At 47.0% G+C, this 22,500-nt stretch overlaps 1 pseudogene; it reads left to right on the forward strand.

The window, feature by feature from the left end:
* LOC149548702 (25S ribosomal RNA) overlaps window positions 1-74 on the forward strand; it is a 2,978-nt pseudogene extending 2,904 nt beyond the window's left edge.
* Window positions 75-22,500: the final 22,426 nt, after the last annotated feature.

Consider the following 22,500-nt stretch of genomic DNA (forward strand, 5'->3'; position numbering starts at 1 on the left):
AAGCAACAGAGTATTGTAAGTGGCAGAGTGGCCTTGCTGCCATGATCCACTAAGATTCTGAGTTTGCAATTTTCTGCGAGGGTGGGAAAACTCTCCTAGGTGCCAAATTTTGAGCAGGTGGGGTTTTGTGAAAATTTTTGCAAGGGCAAACAAATCTCCCAAGTGGTGAATTCTCGGTGGGTGGGGTTTTGCAATTTCTACCGGGACAGAAAAATGTCCCAAGTGCCACATTCCGGGCGGGTGGGGTTTTGTGAAAATTTCCGCGAGGGCGAGAAAATCTCCCAAGTGCCAAATTCCTAGTGGGTGGGGTTTGCAATTTTCACGAGGGCATAAAAATCTCCCAGGTGCAAAATTCCTGGCAGGTGGGGTTTGTAATTTCTGCCAGGGCAAAAAAAATCTCTCGAGTGCCAAATTCTAGATGGGAGGGAGGGGTTTTGTAGAAATTTCTGCCAGGGCAGAAAAATCTCTCGAGTGCCAAATTTTGGGCGAGGGGGGTTTTGTAAAATTTCCACAAGGGGGAAGAAAATCTCTCGAGTCCCAAATTCTGAGCTGGTGGGGTTTGCGATTGTCGAAAGGGCAGAAAAATCTCCCAAGTGCCGAATTCCTCGTAGGTGGGGTTTTGTGATTTCTGCGAGTGCGAAAAAGTCTTCCAAGTGCAATTTCCATGTGGGTCAGGTTTGCAATTTTTGTGAGGGCAGAAAAATCTTCCAAGTTCAAATTTCGGGCGAGTGGGGTTTAGTAATTTCCAAGTGCCAAATTTTGAGTGGGTGGGGTTTGTAAATTCCGTGAGGGTGGAAAAATCTTCCAAGTCCAAATTCCAAGCGGGTGGGGTTTGTAAATTTTCGTGAGGGAAAAAAAATCTTCTGACTGTAAATTCTAGGTGGATCCCCAAGTTTTGTAATTTTTGCAAGGGCAGATGACTCATGTACATGATCCAAAATCGGTCAACTTGTTTTTTTGGTTAACGCCCAAAGTTTTGAACTCAAATCGAGTTGGCTACCCCGACTCGAATCGCCTCCAAATTTTTTGCACAATGCATGTCACCATGCTCGACTTGATTCTAAGTGCCCCGAGTCCTATACGTGGTCCAAAAGAGGTCAACTTTTTTTTTTTTGGGGTTAATGCCCAAATTTTTCAACTCGAACCGTCTCGGCAACCCCGACACGAATCACCCCAACTACCTGAACCCTGACTCGAATCGCATCGAGCCTTAACTGCCTCCAAGTTTTTCACATGTCTCATGTCACCGTGCTTGACATGATTCTAAGTGCGCCGAGTCATGTGCGTGATCCAAAGGTGGTCAACTCTTTTTTTGGGTTAACGCCCAAAGTTTTCAACCCAAATTATGTCGGCAACCCTGACTCGTATCGCCTCAACCCTTAACTGCCTCCAGTTTTTTCGTGTGACTCATGTCACCGTGCTTGACTTGGTGCCCTGAGTCATGTACATGATCCAAAAGGGGTTAACTTCTTCCTTCTTTGGTTAACACCCAAAGATTTCAACCTGAATCATTTCAGCAACCCCAACTCAAATCGCCTCGAGCCTTAATCGCCTGCAATTTTTTCGAACCACTCATGTCACCGTGCTTGACTTGATTCTATGCACCCCAAGTCATGTACGTGATCCAAAAGCGATCAACTCTTTTTTTGGCTAACGGCCAAAGTTTTCGAATCGACTCAGCTACCCCGACTCGAATTGCCTCGAGCCTTAACCGCCTCCATTTTTTTTTTCACTCGACTCATGTAACCACACTAACCTTGATTCCTAGTGGCCTGAGTCACTTACGTGATCCAAAACTGGGTAACTTTTTCTTTTTTCTTTTTTTTGTCAAGTCCCAAAGTTTTGAACTCGGATAGAGTCGGATGCCCCGACTCGAGTCATCTCCAAATTTTTTGCACGACTCATGTCACCATGCTCGACTTGATTCTAAGTGCCCTGAGCCATGTACGTGATCCAAAAGCGATTAACTTTTTCTTTTTGGTTAACGCCCAAAGTTTTCAACCCGACCCGCCTCGAGCCTTAATGGCCTCCAATGTTTTTGCACGACTCATGCCACCGTTGACTTTTCGCTTGAATCATGTCACCCATGGCACCTCAATGCTACGTGACCCGAGCCCTGTGCGCGATCCAAAATTGGGTAATGTTTTTTTCTTGAACTCCCAAAATTTCATTCTTTTTTGCCTTATGGTGCCTATCATGATCTCTTTTTATAAAGAAAATTCTCAAATTAGATCAGTTCGGCTACCCTACCTCGAATCTGGCTAGCTAGGCATAACGCCTCGAGGCAGCTTGGCAATACGTGAACTGAAACTTGTGCGTGATCCAAAACTGGGTAACTTATTTTTTTTAAAAATTTTGTAATGCCCAAAATTAAGCACTTTTCACTGTACAGGGCCTCCCATGATTTTTTTATTTTTTTTCCCCTCATCGACCCACTCAGGTTGCCCAAGGCTGGGGTGACGGAGTCGGGTGACCCAAGTTGGGTCGACCCAAGCATGTGATCCTAGCTGGGGACAGCAAGTCGATTCTATAAGTTTGCTTGCCAATTTTGCTAGCCAGGTCGGCTCACCAAGTCATCTGACCATGTGGTCTTTGCCAAATCAAGAATTGACTCTTTAAGTCTACTCACAGCTCGTCAAGCCGGCTCACCAAGATGACTTACCATCTCGCCTCACCAGGTAGCCCCACCAGGTCGCCTCTTCTTTAAAACTGCTCACCATGTCAGCTCCCCAAGTCAGCTCACCGAGTCGACTATTCAAGTTGCCTCACCAAGTCGACCCCTTAAGTTTTCTCACCAAGTCAGCTCCCTAAGTCAGCTCACCAAGTTGAATTACCAAGTCATTTTACCACCTTGCCCCAGCAAGTGTGCTCACCAAGTTGCCCCACCGAGTTGCTTGTCTAAGCCCACTCACCATGTCAGCTCACCAAGTCGGTTGTTCAAGTATGTTGCCAAGTCAACTCTTTAAGTTCGCTCACCAGGTTAGCCCACCCAAGTCGCCTCTTTAAGTTCACTTGCAAGGTTAGCCCACTCAAGTCATCCCCTCTTTAAGCCCACTCACCATGTCAGCTTGTCAGGTCGGCTCACCAAGTCGACTAATCAAGTAGGCCCACCAAGTCACCTCAAGGATAGCTCCTCACCATGAGTCACCTCACCATGTTGACTCAATGAGTCGCCTCACCATGTTGACTCTTTGAGCCCACTCGCCAGGTTGCCTCACCAAGTCGACTCGATCACATTGCCAAGTCGACTCTTTAAGTTCGCTCACCAGGTCAACTCGCCAAGTTAGCTCACCATGTCATCTCAACGAACCAACTGGCCGAGTTGCCTCACCATGTTGGCTCTCTAATTCCACTCACCAACTCGCCCCACCAACTCGCCCAGTCAGGCCCACTCACCACCTCGCCCCATTAGACCCACTCTCACCAAGTTGACTCTTTAAGTCTGCTCATTGGGTCAAGCCACCAAGTACTCTCACCAAGTTGACTCTTTGAGTCCGTTCATCAAGTTGCCCCACCAAGTACTCTAACCAAGTTGATTCTTCAAGTGCATTCATCAAGTCGCCCCACCAAGTACTCTCACCAAGTCAACTCTTTAAGTCCTTTCATCAAGTCACCCCACCAAGTACTCTCACTAAGTCAACTCTTTAGGTCCGTTCATAGAGTCACCCCATGAAGTCGACCCTTCAAGTGCGTTCATCAAGTCACCCCACCAAGTCGACTCTTTAAGTTCATTCATGAAGTCACCTTGCCAGGTCAGCCCACAAATTACTCTCACCAAGTCGACTCTTTAAGTTTGTTCATCAAGTCACCCTGCCAGGTCGGCCCACCAAGTGGACTCTTTAAGTTCATTCATGAATTCACTCTGCCAAGTTGGCCCACCAAGTTGACTCTTTAAGTTCGTTCATCAAGTCACCCTCCTAGGTCAGCCCACCAACTACTCTCACCAAGTCGACTCTTTAAGTTTGCTCACCAAGTCACCCCGCCAGGTCGGCCCACCGAGTACTCTCACCAGGTTAACTCTTTAGGTTTGTTCATCAGGTCACCCCACCAAGTACTCTCACCAAGTCGACTCTTTAAGTTCTTTCATCAAGTCACTCTGCCAGGTCAGCCCGCCAAGTACTCTCACCAAGTCGACCCTTTAAGTTCGGTCATCAAGTCACCCCACCAGGTCGGCCCACCAAGTACTCTCACAAAGTTGACTCATTAGGTTTGTTCATCAATTCACCCCGCCAGCTCAGCCCACCAAGTTGTCTCACCAGGTTGACTCTTTAAGTTCGTTCATCAAGTCACCCCGCCAGTTTGACCCACCAAGTACTCTCACAAAGTTGACTCTCTAAGTTCGTTCATCAAGTCACCCTGCCATTTCAGCCCACCAAGTACTCTCACGAAGTCACCCTGCTAGTTTGACCCACCAAGTCAACTCTTTAAGTTTGTTCATCAAGTCACCCAGCCAAGTCGGCCCACCAAGTCGACTCTTTAAGTTCATTCATCAAGTCACGTGACAAGGTCAGCCCACCGAGTACTCTCACCAAGTTGACTCTTTAAGTTTGTTCATCAAATCACCCAGCCAGGTTGGCCCACCAAGTCACCAAGTACTCTCACCAAGTCGACTCTCTAAGTTCGTTCATCAAGTCACCCTGCCAAGTTGGCCCACCAAGTTGAATCTTTAAGTTTGTTCATCAAGTCACCCCACCAAGTACTCTAACCAAGTCGACCCTTGAAGTCCGTTCATCAAGTCACCCCACCAAGTACTCCCACCAAGTTGACTCTTTAAGTCAGTTCACAAAGTCACCCAAATAGGTCAGCCCACCAAGTACTCCCACCAAGTCAACTCTCTAAGTCTTTTCATCAGGTCACCCCACCGAGTACTCTCGCCAAGTCAACCCTTTAGGTTCGTTCATCAAGTCACCCTGCAAAGTCAACCCTTTAAGTTTGTTCATCAAGTCACCCCACCAAGTCGACTCTTTAAGTCCTTTCATCAAGTCACCAGAACAACTACTCTCACCAAGTCGACTCTATAAGTCTATTCATCAAGTCACCCCACCATGTCGGCCCACCGATTACTCCCACCAAGTCGTCTCTCTAAGTCCGTTCATCAGTTCACCCCACCAAGTACTCTCACCAAGACAACTCTTTAGGTCCGTTCATCAAGTCACCCTGCCATGTCGACCCTTTAAGTCTATTCATCAAGTCGCCCCACCAAGTACTCTCACCAAGTCGACTCTTTAAGTCCTTTCATCAAGTCACCCCACCAAGTCGACTCTTCAAGTCCGTTCATCAAGTCACCAAAACAAGTACTCTAACCAAGTTGACTCTTTAAGTTCATCCATAAAGTCACCCCACTAGGTCAGCGCACCAAGTACTCCCACCAAGTTGACTCTTTAAGTTCATTCATCAGTTCACCCCACCAAGTACTCTCACCAAGTTGACTCTTTAAGTCTGCTCATCAAGTTGAGCCACCAAGTACTCTCACCAAGTCGACTCTTTGAGTCCATTCATCAAGTTGCCCCACCAAGTACTCTAACCATGTCGATTCTTCAAGTGCATTCATCAAGTTGCCCCACCAAGTACTCTCACCAAGTCGACTCTTTAAGTCCTTTCATCAAGTCACCCCACCAAGTACTCTCACAAAGTCAACTCTTTAGGTCTGTTCATAGAGTCACCCCACCAAGTCGACTCTTTAAGTACTCCCACCAAGTTGACTCTTTAAGTCCATTCATCAGTTCACCCCGCCAAGTATTCTAACCAAGTCGACTCTTTAATTACTCCCACCAGGTCGGCCCACCAAGTACTCCCACCAAGTCGACTCTTTAAGTCCGTTCATCAGTTCACCTTGCCAAGTACTCTCACCAAGTCAACTCTTTGGGTCCGTTCATCAAGTCACCCCGCCAAGTTGCCCCACCAAGTACTCTCACCAAGTCAACTCTTTAAGTCCTTTCATCAAGTCACCCCACCAAGTCGACTCTTCAAGTTTGTTCATCAAGTCACGAGAACAAGTACTCTAACCAAGTTGACTCTTTAAGTCTGTCCATAAAGTCACCCCACCAGGACAGCGCACCAAGTACTCCCACCAAGTCGACTCTTTAAGTTCGTTCATCAGTTCACCCCACCAAGTACTCTCACCAAGTTGACTCTTTAAGTCTTCTCATTAAGTCGAGCCAGCAAGTACTCTAACCAAGTCAACTCTTTGAGTCCATTCATCAAGTCGCCCCACCAAGTACTCTAACCAAGTTGATTCTTCAAGTGTGTTCATCAAGTTGCCCCACCAAGTACTCTCACGAAGTTGACTCTTTAAGTCCTTTCATCAAGTCACCCCACCAAGTACTCTCACCAAGTCAACTCTTTAGGTCCATTCATAGAGTCACCCCACCAAGTTGACCCTTCAAGTGCGTTCATCAAGTCGCCAAACCAATTCAACTCTTCAAGTCTATTCATCAAGTCACCAGAACAAGTACTCTAACCAAGTCGACTCTTTAAGTCTGTCCATAAAGTCACCCCACCAGGTTGGTGCACCAAGTACTCCCACCAAGTCAACTCTTTAAGTCCGTTCATCAGTTCACCCTGCCAAGTACTCCCACCAAGTTGACTCTTTAAGTCTTCTCATCAAGTCGAGCCACCAAGTACTCTCACCAAGTCGACTCTTTGAGTCCGTTTATCAAGTCGCCCCACCAAGTACTCTAGCCAAGTCAATTCTTCAAGTGCGTTCACCAAGTTGCCCCACCAAGTACTCTCACCAAATCGACTCTTTAAGTCCTTTCATCAAGTCACCCCACCAAGTACTCTCACCAAGTCAACTCTTTAGGTCCGTTCATAGAGTCACCCCACCAAGTCGACCCTTCAAGTGCGTTCATCAAGTCGCCCCACCAAGTCGACTCTTTAAGTTCATTCATCAAGTCACCTAGCCAAGTCAGCCCACAAATTACTCTCACAAAGTTGACTCTTTAAGTTCGTTCATCAAGTCACCCTGCCAAGTTGGCCCACCAAGTGGACTCTTTAAGTTTGTTGATGAAGTCACTCTGCCAAGTTGGCCCACCAAGTCGACTCTTTAAGTTCATTCATCAAGTCACCCCGCCAGGTCAGCCCACCAACTACTCTCACCGAGTTGACTCTTTAAGCTTGCTCACCAAGTCACCCTGCTAGGTCGGCCCACCAAGTACTCTCACTAGGTCGACTCTTTAGGTTTGTTCATCAGGTCACCCCACCAAGTACTCTCACCAAGTCGACTCTTGAAGTTTGTTCATCAAGTCACTCCACCAGGTCAGCCCACCAAGTACGCTCACCAAGTCGACCCTTTAAGTTCGGTCATCAAGTCACCCCGCTAGGTTAGCCCACCAATTACTCTCACAAAGTCAACTCTTCAGGTTCGTTCATCAATTCACCCCGCCAGCTCGGCCGACCATGTTCTCGCACCAGGTCGACTCTTTAAGTTCGTTCGTCAAGTCACCTTGCCAGTTTGACCCACCAAGTACTCTCACAAAGTCGACTCTCTATGTTCATTCATCAAGTCATCCTGCCAGCTCAGCCCAACAAGTACTCTCACCAAGTCACCTCGCTAGTTCAACCCACCAAGTCAACTCTTTAAGTTCGTTCATCAAGTCACCCGACCAAGTCGGCCCACCAAGTCGACTCTTTAAGTTCATTCATCAAGTCACATGACCAGGTCAGCCCACTGCGTACTCTCACCAAGTTGACTCTTTAAGTTTGTTCATCAAGTCACCCGGCCAGGTCGCCCTACCAAGTCACCAAGTACTCTCACCAAGTTGACTCTCTAAGTTTGTTCATCAAGTCACCCCGCCAGGTCGGCCCACCAAGTCAAATCTTTAAGTTCGTTCATCAAGTCACCCCACCAAGTACTCTAACCAAGTCGATTCTTAGAGTGCGTTCATCAAGTCACCCAACCAAGTACTCTCACCAAGTTGACTCTTTAACTATGTTCATCAAGTCACCCCACCAAGTATTCTCACCAATTCGACTCTTTAAGTCTGTTCATCAAGTCACCTCGCCAAGTCGATCCTTGAAGTTCGTTCATCAAGTCACCCCACCAAGTACTCCCACCAAGTTGACTCTTTAACTATGTTCATCAAGTCACCCCACCAAGTACTCTCACCAAGTCAACTCTTTAGGACCGTTCATCAAGTCACCTCGCCAAGTCGATCCTTGAAGTTCGTTCATCAAGTCACCCCACCAAGTACTCCCACCAAGTTGACTCTTTAAGTCAGTTCATGAAGTCACCCAACCAGGTCGGCCCACCAAGTACTCTCACCAAGTCGACTCTCTAAGTCTTTTCATCAGGTCACCCCACCGAGTACTCTCGCCAAGTCAACTCTTTAGGTCCGTTTAGCAAGTCACCCCGCAAAGTCGACCCTTTAAGTTCGTTCATCAAGTCACCCCACCAAGTCAACTCTTTAAGTTCTTTCATCAAGTCACCAGAACAACTACTCTCACCAAGTCGACTCTATAAGTCCATTCATCAAGTCACCCCACCAGGTCGGCCCACCAAGTACTCCCACCAAGTCGACTCTTTAAGTCTGTTCATCAGTTCACCCCGCCAAGTACTCTCACCAAGTCAACTCTTTAGGTCCGTTCATCAAGTCACCCCGCCAAGTTGACGCTTTAAGTCCGTTCATCAAGTCACCCCACCAAGTACTGTCACCAAGTCGACTCTTTAAGTCCTTTCATCAAGTCACCCCACCAAGTTGAAACTTCAAGTCTGTTCATCAAGTCACAAGAACAAGTACACTAACCAAGTTGACTCTTTAAGTCCATCCATAAAGTCACCCCACCAGGTCGACGCACACAGTACTCCCACCAAGTCGACTCTTTAAGTCTGTTCATCAGTTCACCCTACCAAGTACTCTCACCAAGTGGATTCTTTAAGTCTGCTCATCAAGTCGAGCCACCAAGTAATCTCAACAAGTTGACTCTTTGAGTCCGTTCATCAAGTCACCCCACCAAGTACTCTAACCAAGTTGACCCTTCAAGTGCATTCATCAAGTCACCCCACCAAGTCGACTCTTCAAGTCCATTCATCAAGTCACCCTGGCAGGTCAGCCCACAAATTACTCTCACCAAGTCAACTCTTTAAGTTTGTTCATCAAGTCACCCCACCAGGTCGGCCCACCAAGTGGACTCTTTAAGTTCATTCATGAAGTCACTCTTCCAAGTCGGCCCACCAAGTCGACTCTTTAAGTTTGTTCCTCAAGTCACCCCACCAGGTCAGCCCACCAACTACTATCACCAAGTCGACTCTTTAAGTTTTCTCACCAAGTCACCCCGCCAAGTCGGCCCACCGAGTACTCTCACTAGGTCAACTCTTTAGGTTTGTTCATTAGGTCACCCCACCAAGTACTCTCAGCAAGTCGACCCTTTAAGTTTGTTCATCAAGTCACCCCGTCAGCTCGGCCCACCAAGTACTCTCAAAAAGTTGACTCTTTAGGTTCGTTCATCAAGTCACGTGACAAGGTCAGCCCACCGAGTACTCTCACAAAGTTAACTCTTTAGGTTCATTCATCAATTCACCCCACCAGCTCAGCCCACCAAGTTCTCTCACTAGGTCGACTCTTTAAGTTTGTTCATCAAGTCACTCCGCTAGTTCGACCCACGAATTACTCTCACAAAGTCAACTCTCTAAGTTTTTTCATTAGTTCACCCCGCCAAGTACTCTCACCAAGTCAACTCTTTAGGTCCGTTCATCAAGTCACCCCGCCAAGTCGACCCTTTAAGTTCGTTCATCAAGTCACCCGACCAAGTACTCTCACCAAGTCAACTCTTTAAGTCCTTTCATCAAGTCACCCCACCAAGTCGATTGTTTAATTCCGTTCATCAAGTCACCAAAACAAGTACTCTCACCAAGTTGACTCTTTATGTCCTTTCATCAAGTCACCCCACTAGGTACTCCCACCAAGTTGACTCTTTAAGTCCGTTCATCAGTTCACCCTGCCAAGTACTCTTACCAAGTGGACTCTTTGAGTCTGCTCATCAAGTTGAGCCACCAAGTACTCTCACCAAGTTGACTCTTTGAGTCCGTTCATCAAGTCACCCCACCAAGTGCTCTCACCGAGTCAACTCTTTAGGTCCGTTCACCAAGTCACCCTGCCAAATCAACCCTTTAAGTTCTTTCATCAAGTCACCCCACCAAGTAATCTCACCAAGTCAACTCTTTAAGTCCTTTCATCAAGTGACCCCACCAAGTTGACTCTTTAAGTCCGTTCATCAAGTCACTAGAACAAGTACAAGTACTCTCACCAAGTTGACTCTTTATGTCCGTTCATCAAGTCACCCAACCAGTTCGACCAACCAAGTACTCGCACCAAGTTGATTCTTTAAGTCTGTTCATCAATTCACCTCGCAGAGTACTCTCACCAAGTGGACTCTTTAACTCTTCTTATCAAGTTGAGTCATCGAGTACTCTCAGCAAGTCGACTCTTTGAGTCCGTTCATCAAGTCACCCCACCAAGTACTCTAACCAAGTCAATTCTTCAAGTGCGCTCATCAAGTCACCCCACCAAGTACTATCACCAAGTCGACTCTTTAAGTCTGTTCATCAAGTCACCCCACCAAGTACTCTCACCAAGTCAACTCTTTAGGTCCATTCATAGAGTCACCCCACCAAGTTGACCCTTCAAGTGCGTTCATCAAGTCACCCCACCTAGTCGACTCTTTAAGTTCATTCATCAAGTCACCCCGCCAGGTCAGCCTACAAATTACTCTCACCAAGTCGACTCTTTAACTTCGTTCATCAAGTCACCCCACTCGGTCAGCCCACCAAGTGGACTCTTTAAGTTTGTTCATGAAGTCACCCTACCAAGTCGGCCCACAAGGTCAACTCTTTAAGTTCATTCATCAAGTCACCCCGCCTGGTCGCCCCACCAAGTACTCTCACCAAGTCAACTCTTTAAGTTTTCTCATCAAGTCACCCCGCCAGGTCGGCCCACCAAGTACTCTCACCAAGTCGACTCTTTAGGTTTGTTCATCAAGTCACCCCACCAAGTACTCTCACAAAGTCGACTCTCTAAGTTTGTTCATCAAGTCGCTCCGCCAGGTCAGCCCACCAAGTACTCTCACCAAGTCGACCCTTTAAGTTCGATCATCAAGTCACCCCACCAGGTCAGCCTGCCAAGTACTCTCACAAAGTTGACTCTTTAGGTTCATTTATCAATTCACCCTGCCAACTTGGCCCACCAAGTTCTCTCACCAAGTTGACTCTTTAAGTTCGTTCATCAAGTCACCCCGCCAGTGTGACCCACCAAGCACTCTCGCAAAGTCGACTCTCTAAGTTCATCCATCGAGTCACCCTGCCAGGTCAGCCCACCAAGTACTCTCACCAAGTCATCCCGCTAGTTCGACCCACCAAGTTGACTCTTTAAGTTTGTTCATCAAGTCACCCGACCAAGTCAGCCCACCAAGTCAACTCTTTAAGTTCGTTCATCAAGTCACGTGACCAGGTTAGCCCACCGAGTACTCTCACCAAGTTGACTCTTTAAGGTAGTTCATCAAGTCACCTTGCCAGGTTGGCCCACCAAGTACTCTCACCAAGTCGACTCTTTAAGTTTGTTCATCAAGTCACCCTACCAGGTCGGCCCACCAAGTCAACTCTTTAAGTTCATAAAATGGGTACCCAAGCCATTCTACTTGAGTCATAATTCTCAAATCGGGTAGCTTCCGATATAAAATGGTCATCGAGCCATTCTAGTCGGTCTCCAAAAATTGATCAATTTACCCCCCTAACTGATGCAATCAAATCGCCTAACCAATGCCAATCTTTGTCTATGTTGACAACCTCATGAAAAATGGGGTCGTGGATGGCTATTCGGTCACATTTTTCATTGAATTGGGTTTTAAGTTACTTGTGCACTAAATGTACATTTCTGATGTAGAGTAAGCCTTGCACTAATAGCTTATATAGGGGAGGTAGTGTGCTTGAAAAATGGTGGGCGAGCCAGCCTGGCCAAGCTGATCTGGGCGAGCCATGCTGGCCGACCCGATCTGGGTGAGCCATTCTGGCCGAGCCAATTTGGGTGAGCCATTCTGGCCGACCCGATCTGGGCAAGCGATGCTGGGCGAGCCTTGCTAGCTGCCCCGCTCTAGGCAAGCCATGCTGGGTGAACCGATCTGTGCAAGCCATTCTGGCCAAGCCATGCTGGCCGAGCCGATCTGGGCAAGCCAATCTAAGCGACCCGATCTGGGTGAGCCGTTCTGGCCGAGCCATGCTGGCTAAGTCATTTTGGTCAAGCTGATCTTGGCGAGCTGATCTGGGCAACCCATTCTGGCTGAGCCATGCTGGCCGAGCCGATCTGGCTGAGCCACGCTGGCCGACCCGATCTGGCCGAGCTCCAAAAACGGTGTCGTGGATGGCTGTTTGGTCACATTTTTCATTGAATTGGATTTTTAAGGGAGTTGTCTGTGCTATCATAGATTTGTAATACAGAGTGAGCCTCGCACTAATAGCTTATATAGGAGAGGTTGTTGCTGTGAGCCTCTCCCATGCCCCTTTCATCTATTCAACATTGGTGTCTAGGCGGATCGGATTGTTGGGTTTTCAAACAATGTATGCTGATGTTGAATCAATGAAAGGGGCATGAAGCGATCTCAGTGCTTTTCCTTGGCTCTCCTTTAGATCATGTTTTCCGATGACTCAATTTTGGAAAAGGTGAGGCAGCGGTTGCTGATCCATGGCATGTCTTTTTGGTGATTTTAAAACTTGATCTAAACATGAGCCCTTGTCTAGCACTCCGGCGTTGCTTGGTATAATGGCAATTTGCTATGGGTGCTCGGCGCTCTAGCAATTTGTCATGGTGTACTTATTGTGGCTACATGGGAGCTTTAATATCGAAAGCTCTTGGCAAAAAATGGTGGGTGAGCCATGCTGGCTGACTCGATCTGGGCGAGCCATGCTGGCCAACCCGATCTGGCTTAGCCATTTTTGTCATGGTGTACGTATCACGGCTACATGGGAGCTTTAATATCAAAAGCTCTCAGTGAAAAATGGTGGCCGAGCCATGCTGGCCAACCCGATCTGGCTTAGCCATTTTTGTCGACCCAATCTAGCTCTTCTTTCTCACTCCATCAGCACAAATTCGAGAGTTGTTCGATAGCGGTTGTCATTCCAACATGTCATTGCGGTGATTTGGAGAGTGATGCTAAGGGTGGGAGCTTGCATCTAGCATTTGGGGATGTTTGTGCAAGCGAGCAAGGGAGCTTCTTTTATCAGAACCTCTCCGTGGCCCTTGAATATAGACCCAGTGCTGACGATATCGATGGATACGAGCCTTGGATTCTAAAATTGTTTAGCTAACATTGGTTTTTGTGAGAGATGGGTACGAAAGCACTTCTTGATCAATACGCGGGAGCTCCCTAATATCGCCTCTATGCTAGCTTGATCGGCAAAACATTGGGAATGGTTCGACAGCGGTTGTCGTTCCAATGTGTCATCGGGATGTCTTGGAACGCGGCCTTTCAAGAGCGAGCTCGTGTCTAGCACTTGGATTGTGTGTTGTCACAAGTGAATGGGGAGATCTCTTTGTGAATGGCAGCATTGTGATTGCAAGATAAAATTGACTTAGTAGTCAGAGCATTGGCCTCGGGCCATTGTGACGGCCTCTTGAAATTTCTCTATAATTGCAACCTATGTTTGCGCAGTAGCAAAGTTTGCATGTAAGATTGGCCTTTGTTCTTGATAGTTCCAAGTACTCTCACCAAGTCAGCAAGTCACCATGCTGGCCGACCCGATCTAGCCGAGCCGATCTGGGTGAGCCATTCTGTCCGAGCCGATCTGGGCAAGCCATGCTGGCCGAGCCGTTCTGGGCGAGCTCCAAAAATGGTGTCGTGGATGGCTGTTTGGTCACATTTTTCATTGAATTGGATTTTTAAAGGAGTTGTCCATGCTATCGTAGATTTCTAATGCAGAGAGAGCCTCACACTAATAGCTTATATAGGAGAGGTTGTTGCCGCGAGCCTCTCCCATGCCTCTTTCATTGATTCAACATTGGTATCTAGGCGGATCGGATTGTTGGGTTTTCAAATGGTGTATGTTGATGTTGAATGAATGAAAGGGGCATGAAACGATCTCAGTGCTTTTCCTCAGCTCTCCTTTAGATCATGTTTTTTGATGACTCAATTTTTGGAAAAGGTGAGGCAGTGGTTGCCGATCCTTGGCGTGTCTTTTTGGTGATTTTAAAACTTGATCTAAACGTGAGCCCTTGTCTAGCACTCTGGCGTTGCTTGGTATAACGGCAATTTGCTATGGGTGCTCGGTGCTCTAGCAATTTGTCATGGTGTACTTATCGCAGCTACATGGGAGCTTTAATATTGAAAGCTCTCAGTGATAAATGGTGGCCGAGCCATGCTAGCCAACCCGATCTGGCTTAGCCATTTTCATCGACCCGATCTGGCTCTTCTTTCTCACTCCATCGACACAAATTAAGGAGTTGTTTGACAGTGGTTGTCATTCCAATGTGTCATTGCGGTGATCTAGAGAGTGATGCTAAGGGCGGGAGCATGCATCTAGCATTTGGGGATGTTTGTGCAAGCGAGTAGGGGAGCTTCTCTTATCAGAACCTCTCTGTGGCCTTTGAATATAGACCCAGTGCCAATGATATCGATGGATACAAGCCTTGGATTCTAAAATTGTTCAGCTAAGATTGGTTTTTGAGAGAGATGGGTATGAAAGCACTTCTTGATCGATACGCGGGAGCTCCCTAAGATCACCTCTGTGCCAACTCGATCGGTCTTAGCAAAGTTTGCATGTAAGATTGGCCTTTGTTCTTGACAGTTCTAGGAGATGACCTCCAAAACTTTTGGATTGGGCCCCTTCAAGGTGAAATTCATCCCATTGATTGGATGAGCTCGATGGCCATTTCACTGCCTTGGCTCCATGAATTCAAATCCCATCCAGCTGTCGTGAAGCCATCCTGATTTTGCTATGCGAGGGCTCTCTCCCCAGAGTCATTCTCTTTGCAACAACTTCTTTGGAAAAATAATTTCAGAATGGTTCAGCAGCGGTTGTCATTCCAATGGTGCCATTGTGGTGGTTGCTTGGGCAGCAATCTGAAGGGTGAGTCGTCGTCTAGCAGTTGGGCTGCGCATCACGAGTGACAAGGGAGCCTTTGTAATCGGAAGCTCCTCGTGACCATTCGATGAGAAGAGCCATTGCTTGTGTGAGCAAGGATGAATGCAGCCTTGGATTTCGAACGAAATCAATGACATCAGATCTATATATAAGAGTGGAATGAAGCAGCAGCCCATTTGCTATGCGCGGCTCCCCAAAGTTGCTCATCTTTCTCACTCCAACGGCACAAATTCAAGAGTTGTTCGACAGTTGTTGTCATTCCAATGTGTCATTGCGGCGATCTGGAGAGCGATCCTAAGGGAGGGAGCTTGTGTTTAGCATTTTGGATGTTTGTGTGAGCGAGAAGGGGAGCTTCTCTTATCGAAACCTCTCCGTGGCCTTTGAATATATAGACCCAGTGCCGATGATATCGATGGATATGAGCCTTGGATTCTAAATTTGTTCACAGCTAACATTGGTTTTTGTGAGAGATGGGTATGAAAGCACATCCTGATTGCTACGCGGGAGCTCCCTAAGGTTGCCTCTATGCCAACTCGATTGACACAACATTGGGAATGGTTTGACAACGGTTGTCATTCCAATGTGTCATCGGGGGATGTCTTGGAAAGTGGCCTTTCAAGGGCGAGCTCGCGTCTATCACTTGGATTGTGCATCACGTCACAAGTGAATGGGGAGATCTCTCTATGAATGGTGGCATGGTGATTGCAATAGAAAATCAACTTAGTCAGAGCATTGGCCTTGGGCCACTATGATGGCCTTGCAATTTCTCTTTAACTGCAACCTATGTTTGTGTAGTAGCAGAGTTTTCAAGTAAGATGGGCCTTGTTCTTGAGAGTTCCAGGAGATGACGTCCGAAACTTTTGGATTGGGCCACTTCAAGGTGAAATTCATCAAGCTGACTGGATGAGCTCGATGACCATTTCAGTCCCTTGGCTCCATGAATTCACATCTCCTAATTGATGACAATCTTTTGCTCCTTATAGATGACCTCATAAAAAATTGGGTCGTGGATGGCTGTTTGGTTAGAATTTTCAAGGATTTGGATTTTTAAGGCGGATTTCAATGTGTTTGCTAATTTCTAATGCAAAGCGAGCCTCACACTAATAGCTTATATAGGAGAGGTTGTTGCCGCGAGTCTCTCTCGTGCCCCTCTCATTGATTCAACCCCGGTGTCAAGGCGGATGGAAATGTCAGATTTTGAAATGGTGGATGCCGATGTTGAATCAATTGGAGGGGAATGAAGCCCACCCTCGAGGTGCTATTCCTCAACTCTCCTTTAGATCATGTTTTCTTGTCACTCAGCTGGCACAATTTTGAAAAAAGGTTTGGCAGTGGTTGCCAGCCCTCACCGCGTCTACTTGGTGATTTTAAAACTTGATCTAAAAAAGGAGCCCTCATCTAGCACCTCCGTCCGGTGTTGCTCGAGTATTGCATGAATTTTTTCTATCGGCATGAATCCCCCAACGAATTCCTATGCTTGGAACCTCTCTTAGATCACCTTCTTCGATCACTCGACCGATGCAATTATGGAAGAGACTTGGCAGCGGTTGCCACTCTACAGCGCGTCTGTTCTGCGATTTCGAAGTTGATCTAATGGCGAGCCCTTGTCTCTAGCCATGAGGTGGGTGCTTGGCACTCTAGAAATATTTTTTGAGTGCCTATCCTGGCTACAGTGGGAGGCTTTGATAAAAAAAGCTCGCGGCGACCCTCCCTAATAGAATCAGTGCTGGTGTTCGAGAAAGATACGTTATTCAGATTTCAAATATTGGCACCAGCATCGTTTCTATTGGAAGGGTCGTGAAGCGATCCCAATTTTGCTATGCGAGTGCTCTCTCCCCAGAGTGGTCCTCTTCAAGAAAACTTCTTTGGCAAAAAATTTTTGAAATGGTTCGGCAGCGGTTGTCATTCCAATGGTGCCATTGTGGTGGTTGCCTGGGCAGCGATCTGAAGGGCGAGCCATCATCTAGCAGTTGGGCTGCACATCACGAGTGACAAGGGAGCCTTTGTAATTGGAAGCTCCCCGTGGCCATTCGATGAGAAGAGCCATTCGCTTGTGTAAGCAAGGATGAATGCAACCTCGGATTCCAAACAAAATCAACGACGTCGAATCTATATAAGAGCAGAATGAAGCAGCAACAGCCCATTTCTTATGCGCGGCTCCCCAAAGTTTCTCTTCTTTCTCACTCCATTACCACAATTTTGGGGGTTTTTTGACAGTGGTTGTCATTCCAATGTGTCATTGCATCGATCTGGAGAGTGATGCTAAGGGCAAGAGCTTGTGTCTAGCATTTGGGATGTTTGTGCGAGTGAGCAGGGGAGCTTCTCTTATCGGAACCTCTCCATGGCCTTTGAATATATAGACCTAGTGTCAACGATATTGATGGATATGAGCCTTGGATTCTAAATTTGTTCATAGCTAACATTGGTTTTTATGAGAGATGTGTAGGAAAGCACATCCCGATTGCTACACGAGAGCTCCCTAAGGTCGCCTCTGTGCCAACTCGATCAACACAACATTGGGAATGGTTCGACAGCGGTTGTCATTCCAATGTATCATCGGGGGATGTCTTGTAAAGTGGTCTTTCTTTCAAGGGTGAGCTCGCGTCTAGCACTTGGATTGTGCATCGCGTCACAAGTGAATGGGGAGATCTCTCTATGAATGGTGGCATGGTGGTTGCAAGAGAAAATTGACTGAGTTAGAGCATTGGCCTCGGGCCATTGTGACGGCCTTGCAATTTCTCTTTAATTGCAACCTATGTTTGCGCAGTAGTAGAGTTTGCATGTAAGATGGGCCTTGTTCTTGAGAGTTCCAGGAGATGACGTCTGGAACTTTTGGATTGGGCCCCCTTCAAGGTGAAATTCATCCATTTTATCGGATGAGCTTGATGACCATTTCAGTCCCTTGGCTCCATGAACTCACATCTCCTAACCAATGACAATCTTTTGCTCCTCTACCGACCTCATAAAAAATTGGGTCGTGAATGGCTGTTTGGTCAGAATTTTCAAGGATTTGGATTTTTAAGGTAGTTTTTGGTGTTTTCGCTATTTTCTAATGCAGAGCAAGCCTCGCACTAATAGCTTATATAGGAGAGGTGGTTGCCGCGAGCCTCTCCCGTGCCCCTCTCATTGATTCAATGCCGGTGTCAAGGCAGATGGATATGTCAGTTTTTGAAATGGTGGATGCTGATGTTGAATCAATTAGAGGGGCATGAAGCCCACCCTCGATGTGCTATTCCTCGAATCTCCTTTAGATCATGTTTTCTTGTCACTCAGCTAGCGCAATTTTGAAAAAAGGTTTGGCAGCAGTTGCCAGCCCTCACCGCGTCTACTTGGTGATTTTAAAACTCGATCTAAAATGGGAGCCCTCTACTAGCACCTCCATCTAGTGTTGCTCAGGTATTGCATAAATTTATGCCATTGGCATGAATCCCCCAATGAATGCCTACACTTGGACCCTATCTTAGATCACCTTCTTCGATCACTCGACCGACGCAACTACTGAAGAGACTTGGCAACGATTGCCATTATATAGTGCGTCTGTTCTGCGATTTTGAAGTTGATCTAATGGCAAGCCCTTGTCTCTAGCCATGAGGTGGGTGCTTGTTGCTCTAGCAAAATGTTTTTGCATGCCTATCGCGGCTACAATGGGAGAGGTGGTTGCTGGGAGCCTCTCCCATGCCCCCCTCATTGATTCAATGCCGCTGTCAGGGTGGATGGGTATGTCAAATTTTGAAATGGTGGATGCCGACGTTGAATCAATTAGAGGGACATGAAGCCAACCCTTGAGGGTGCTATTCCTGGACTCTCATTTACATCATGTTTTCTTGTCACTTAGCTAGCACAATTTTGGAAAAAGGTTTGGTAGTGGTTGCCGGTGCTGACCGCATCTACTTGGTGATTTTAAACCCTCTCTTAGATCACCTTCTTCGATCACTCGACCGATGCAATTACAGAAGAGACTTGGCAGCGGTTGCCATTCTACACAGCGTCTATTTTGCGATTTTGAAGTTGATCTAATTGTGAGCCCTTGTCTATAGCCATGAGGTGGGTGCTTTATCACTCTAGCAAAAATTTTTGCATGCCTATCATGGCTACAATGGGAGAGGTGGTTGCCGCGAGCCTCTCCCGTGCCCCCCTCATTGATTCAATGCCACCGTCAGGGCGGATGGATATGTAAGATTTTGAAACGGTGGACGCCGACATTGAATCAATTAGAGGGGCATGAAGCCAACCCTTGAGGGTGCTATTCCTGGACTCTCCTTTAGATCATGTTTTCTTGTCACTCAGTTGGCACAATTTTAGAAAAAGTCTTGGCAGCGGTTGCCAGCCCTCACCACGTCTACTCGATGATTTTAAAACTCAATCTGAAATGGGAGCCCTCGTCTAGCACCTCCATCTGGTGTTGCTCGGGTATTGTATAAATTTAGGCCATCGGTGCAAATCCCCCAATGAATGCCTACGCTTGGACCCTCTCTTAGATCACCTTCTTCGATCACTCGACCGACGCAATTATGGAAGACACTTGGCAGCGGTTGCCATTCTACACCACGTCTGTTCTGCAATTTCGAAGTTGATCTAATGGAGAGCCCTTATCTCTAGCCATGAGGTGGATTCTTGGAACTCTAGCAAAATTTTTTGCATGCCTATCGCGGCTACAATGGGAGAGGTGGTTGCCGCAAGCATCTCCCATGCCCCCCTCATTGATTCAACACCACTGTCAGGGTGGATGGATATGTCAAATTTTGAAACGGTGGACGCCGACGTTGAATCAATTAGAGGGGCATGAAGCCCACCCTCGAGGGTGCTATTCTTGGACTCTCCTTTAGATCATGTTTTCTTGTCACTCATCTGGCGCAATTTTGGAAAAAGGTTTGGCAGCAGTTACTAGCCCTCACCACGTCTACTTGGTGATTTTAAAACTTGATCTAAAACGGGAGCCCTCGTCTAGCACCTCTGTCTGGTGTTGCTCTGGTGTTGCATAAATTTTTTCCATCTGCGCAAATCCCCCAATGAATGCCTACACGCTTGGACCCTCTCTTAGATCACCTTCTTCGATCACTCTACTCACGTAATTACAGAAGAGGCTTGGTAGCAGTTTCCATTCTACACCGCGTCTGTTCTGCAATTTCGAAGTTGATCTAATGGCGAGCCCTTGTCTCTAGCCATGAGGTGGGTGCTTAGTGCTCTAGCAAAATTTTTTGTGTGCCTATCGCGGCTACAATGGGAGAGGCGGTTGCCACGAGCCTCTCCCGTGCCCCCCTCATTGATTCAACGCCGCTGTCAAATTTTGAAATTGTGGACGCCGACATTGAATCAATTAGAGGGGCATGAAGCCCACCCTCGAGGGTGCTATTCTTGGACTCTCCTTTAGATCATGTTTTCTTGTCACTCAGCTAGCACAATTTTGGAAAAAGGTTTGGCAGCGGTTGCCAGCCCTCACAGTGTCTACTTGGTGATTTTAAAACTCGATCTAAAACAAGAGCCCTCATCTAGCACCTCCATCCTGTGTTTCTTGTGTATTGCACAAATTTATGCCATCGGCGCAAATCCCCCAATGAATGCCTATGCTTGGACCCTCTCTTAGATCACCTTCTTCGATCACTTGACTGACGCAATTATGAAAGAGACTTGGTAGCGGTTGACATCTTACACTACGTATGTTTTGCAATTTTTAAGTTGATCTAATGGCGAGCCCTTGTCTATAGCCATGAGGTGGGTGCTTGGCGCTCTAGAAAAAAAATTTGCGTGCCTATCGCAGCTACAATGGGAGAGGTGGTTTGCCACGAGCCTCTCCTATGCCCCCCTCATATTGATTCAATGTCGTTGTCAGGGCAGATGGATATGTCAGATTTTTAAATGGTGGACACCGACGTTGAATCAATTAGAGGGGCATGAAGCCCACCCTCGTGGGTGCTATACCAGGACTCTCCTTTAGATCTTGTTTTCTTGTCACTCAGGTGACGCAATTTCGAAAAAAGATTTGTTAGCCATTGGCAGCCCTCACCGCGTCTACTACTTGGTGATTTTAAAACTTGATCTAAAACGGGAGCCCTCGTGTAGCACCTCTGTCCAATGTTGCTTGGGTGTTGCATAAATTTATGCCATCGGCGCAAATCCCCCAATGAATGCCTATTCTTGGACCCTCTCTTAGATCACCTTCTTTGATCACTCGACCGACGCAATTATGGAAGAGGCGTGGCAGCGATTGCCATTCTACACCGCATTTGTTCTATGATTTCAAAGTTGATCTAATGGCGAGCCCTTGTCTATAGCCATGAGGTGGGTTCTTTGGCACTCTAGAAAAATTGTTTGCATTCCTATCATGGCTACAATGGGAGAGGTGTTTTCCATGAGCCTCTCCCATGCCCCCCTCATTGATTCAACGTCATTGTCAGGGCAGATGGATATGTCAGATTTTGAAACGGTGGATGCCGACATTGAATCAATTAGAGGGGCATGAAGCCCACCCTCGAGGGTGCTATTCCTAGACTCTCATTTAGATAATGTTTTCTTGTCACTCAGCTGGCGCAATTTCGGAAAAAGGTTTGGCAGCAGTTGCTAGCCCTCACCGCATCTTCTTAGTGATTTTAAAACTCGATCTAAAATGGGAGCCCTCGTCTAGCGCCTCCATCCAGTGTTGCTCGGGTATTGCATAAATTTATGCCATTGGTGCGAATCCCCCAACGAATGCCTACACTTGGACCCTCTCTTAGATCACCTTCTTCGATAACTTGACCGACGCAATTACAGAAGAGACTTGGCAGCAGTTGCCATTCTACACCGCGTCTGTTCTCCGATTTTGAAGTTGATCTAATGGCTAGCCCTTGTCTCTAGCCATGAGGTGGGTGGTTGCTTGGTGCTCTAGCAAAAATTTTTGTGTGCCTATCATGGCTACAATGGGAGGGTTTGATAAAAAAAGCTCTCAGCGACCCTCCCCAATAGAATCGGTGCTGGTGTTCGAGAAAGACACGTTATTCAGATTTTGAATATTGGCACCAGCATCATTTCTCTATTGGAAGGGTCGTGAAGCCATTCCAATTTTGCTATGAAAGTGCTCTCTCCCCAGAGTCATTCTCTTTGCAACAACTTCTTTGGCGCAAAATTTTTGGAATGGTTCGGTAGTGGTTGTCATTCCAATGGTGCCATTTTGGTGGTTGCCTAGGCAGTGATCTGAAGGGCGAGCTGTCGTCTAGCAGTTGGGCTGTGCATCACGAGTGACAAGGGAGCCTTTTTTATCGGAAGCTCCTCATAGCCATTCGATCAGAAGAGCCATTGCTTGTGTGGGCAAGGATGAATGCAGCCTCGGATTCCAAACAAAATTAGTGACATTGGATCTGTATATAAGAGCGGAATAAAGGAGCATCCCGTTTGCTATGCGCCTCTCCCCAAAGTTGCTCCTCTTTCTCACTCCATTACCAGAATTTTGGGAGTTT

The sequence above is a fragment of the Cupressus sempervirens genome, chromosome 7 (genome assembly GCF_028749045.1).
Source record: "Cupressus sempervirens isolate cs-2001-9-10 chromosome 7, ASM2874904v1, whole genome shotgun sequence".
NCBI lineage: Eukaryota > Viridiplantae > Streptophyta > Pinopsida > Cupressales > Cupressaceae > Cupressus > Cupressus sempervirens.